Source organism: Capricornis sumatraensis, chromosome 11, assembly GCF_032405125.1.
Source record: "Capricornis sumatraensis isolate serow.1 chromosome 11, serow.2, whole genome shotgun sequence".
Taxonomy (NCBI): Eukaryota; Metazoa; Chordata; class Mammalia; order Artiodactyla; family Bovidae; genus Capricornis; species Capricornis sumatraensis.
Window position 1 is genome coordinate 90284583 of NC_091079.1, and position 3548 is coordinate 90288130.

The window sequence follows — 3548 nt, forward strand, 5'->3', positions numbered from 1 at the left end:
TGAAGATATTGAATGACTGCTCTTACCACACACTGGGCTCAACTCTGGTGAGCTAGACAAACAGCAGACTCTTACACAGCACTGTCTGTCACACAAGTGCTCTATGTACTGCGCTCAGTTGTTCAGTCATGTCTGACTTTGCACCCCCGTGCACTCCAGGCTCCTCTGTCCATGGGATTCTCCAGGTGAGAATGCTGGAGTGGCAAGAATGCCTCCAGGCAAGAATGCCATTTCCTCCTCTAGGGGATCTTCTTGACTCAGGGATTGCATCTGCAGCTCCTGCAGCTCCTGCATTGGCAGGTGGATTCTTTATCACTGAGCCACCCAGGGAACCCCCCAGCAAACGCTGGTTGAGGTGAAATCCTAGTGGGGAAAGACACCACTGAGCAAATGTGTGTGTTAAAAAGTCATGTTGTGGGAATCTCTGGAAGTAGTTGGGGAAGAGAATACATGAAAGTGAAAGAAAGTGAAGTCGCTCAGTCGTGTCCGACTCTTTGTGACCCTGTGGGCTGTAGCCCACCAGGCTCCTCCTTCCATGAGATTCTCCAGGCAAGAAAACTGGACTGGGTTGCCATTTCCTTCTCCAAGGGATCTTCGTGACCCAGGGATCGAACCCAGATCTCCTGCATTGCAGGCAGAGGCTTTAACCTCTGAGCCACCAGGGAATCCCTAAATGCTGACTTCCCGTAGTCGGCAGGATTCGAACCTGCGCGGGGAGACCCCAGTTGATTTCTAGTCCATCGCCTTAACCATTCGGCCACAACTACTGCTGGTGCATAAATGTTCCATGTCACACTATTCTAAGTTTTGAATTTTAAGTCTGTGAATTACTGTTGTAACAAAAACTGTGTACTTTGAAATTACTATTTTTACTATTTTCTCTTCTTCTTTTTGTTGCTCTGCTTGCGTTACTCTGATATTCGGTAATTGCTACTTTATTTCTAACTTTAGGAAGTTGGTATTTGAAAGAGCTTTTCTGAAAGGGTAAATTTTTTTTTTCCCCCAAATAAGAAAGACTTTGGGAATATGGAAATGGCAACCCACTCCAGTATTCTTGCCTGGAAAATTATGTAGACAGAGGTGCCTGGTGTGTCAAATGAGGACCCAGCAGTCCATGGGGTTGCAAAGAGTCAGATGTGCCTGAGGGACTAACACACACAATTGGTTTTTTACCCAAAATAAGAAAGACTTCGGGGATATACTCAATAACTGTGTCATGTCTTTGTATGGTGACATAATGTTCCTAAACTTATCGTGATCATTTAAAAATGTCTAGAAATATAAAATCATTATGTTTTGTAACAGGAACTAACATAGTGGTGTAGATCCATTATACTTCAGAAAAAAAAACAAAACAGATAAACTCATGGAGAAAAAAAACGAGACTTGTATATAAGAGCAGTGGGAGACAAAGAACAGAGAAAAGTGATGAAGGAGGTCAAATAGTAAAAACTGCCAGATATAAGACAGATCAGTCCGCGGGGTGTAGTGGACAACATGATAAATGTGATTACTGCTGCTGGATTCTTTCTCTGACAGTGTTAGTAAATCCTGTTCCTGGAAAAAGAAAAAAAAAAGTTGAGTTCTTTAATTTTGTATTAATATCTCTATGAGATAATAGACATTTACTAAACGTATTGTGATAATCACTGAATGTTGTATGAAACTCAAACCACTGTACTGTATACCTTAAACTTATACAGCGTGTATGTCAAATATATCTCAATAAAACTGGAAGAAAAATCCTGTGTATGTGTTGTGTGCGTGTGTGCACATAATGGTGTGTGCACATGTCTCTGTGTGTGTGTGTTAGTGTATGTTGATAGCAGAAGAGATGAAATTGTCATACTGTGTATACTCTGTAGCCTCAATAGAATTAAACTGGTGCTTACATCTAAGGGGCAGTGATAGCGGTGGTTCTTTAATATCATTTACTGTTTGTTTGTTTGTTTGTTTGTGTTTTCCAAAGATGCTGCCCTTCAGTTGGATGCTTAGGGCAAACCGCTGATTTTATGCAGCTCACTGTTTCATGTTTAGAACTAGGCCTCCAAACTCAGAAAGACTGGCTGAAGGCCAGCTGACAGGTGGAGCCCACCATGTACTCATGGCAGCCAGACCCTGAGCCTGGCCTGTCACCTGCCAGGTGGAATCTGCTGATGAATTTGGGGTCTTTTTACCAGCACACCCCTCTTTGTCAGCCAGCCAGCCAGCCTCACAACCTTCTGTGTGACTCCAAAGTGCTGTGGAATAAGCCATTTCTAAAGGTTCCCCCTGAAAGCAATGCAGTTCTCAGAAACACCAACCACAAGCTAGTAAAAGAACAGCCATAACTTCATTTGTACTTCCTAACTCCAGACTTCCTCTCCTGAAAGACAGATCACCTTTCCTGGAGTGGAGCAGTGAAAAGAGAGCGACGGTGACAGCTGACAGGTGAGGTGGGTCCTTTTCCAAGGCAAGCAAGCATTCTGATCTTGGGCCAGTGGGGCTCACCTGTCAGCAACTGCTGACAGTTCAGGGCTCCCTGCCAAGAGCAGGAGCCCTGTGATTTTGACATGGCAGATGGGAGTCAAATATAATAGCTGACAAGTGAGATGGGCAACCCAGGGATTGTTCTCCTGCATGTTCCAGGGTCAGAGTCTATGCAAAAGATCTGTGGTGTTGCCCAGCTTGCTCAGTGGCTAGACCACCTTCTGTAGCCCACCAAAAGGGCAGGAACGGAACCTCTCAAGTAATAATAAGAAGGTAGTGCCTATTGTGTTGCTGCTGCTGCTGCTGCTAAGTCGCTTCAGTCGTGTCCAACTCTGTGCAACTCCATAGACGGCAGCCCACCAGGCTCCCTTGTCCCTGGGATTCTCCAGGCAAGAACACTGGAGTGGGTTGCCATTTCCTTCTCCAATGCATGAAAGTGGAAAGTAAAAGTGAAGTTGCTCAGTCGTGTCCGACCCTCAGCATCCCCATGGACTGCAGCCCACCAGGCTCCTCTGTGCATGGGACTTTCCAGGCAAGAGTACTGGAGTGGGGTGCCATCTATTTACAAATATTTTCTGTCTCCAGAACAACCATCCAAGGGGATGGTCACTGTATTACAGATGAGAAACCAAAAATCAGTTGAATGAGCATCTCAGGGCCACACAACTTGGTGTCAGAAGAGCTGGGATCAGACAGAGATGAGCCCAGCTTCCACGCTGGGCCATTTCCAAAATTCTGTTGCTGGTTTCCCAGCAATTTCCTGTTTCTGTAGCCCAGTCAGTCATTTCTAGTGAAAAGGAGGAATGAATATTAATAGGAAGAAAGTATAAGTGAAAAAACATTAGCAAGAATACAATACATTCATTTTACTGTGGACAACGATTGGCTTATTACAAAGTTAAATGTTTTTTCTAAACCTAACACATCCCAGGAAACTGGCACAGTGCTTGCAAATACCAGACCTGAACATGAACAGGAATAAGTTTAGGAATTCCCTTAGAAGTATATGTAATTCATAAGCAATAGGAATATAGTTATAACAAAGGACAGTGCAGAATTTTTTACATTCGCAGGACTGG

At 44.1% G+C, this 3548-nt stretch overlaps 1 non-coding gene across 1 annotated transcript; it reads right to left on the bottom strand.

The window, feature by feature from the left end:
* Positions 1–685: 685 nt before the first annotated feature.
* Positions 686–767, bottom strand: TRNAS-AGA (transfer RNA serine (anticodon AGA)). Its single transcript has one exon. It is a non-coding gene; the product is annotated as a tRNA-Ser (tRNA).
* Positions 768–3548: the final 2781 nt, after the last annotated feature.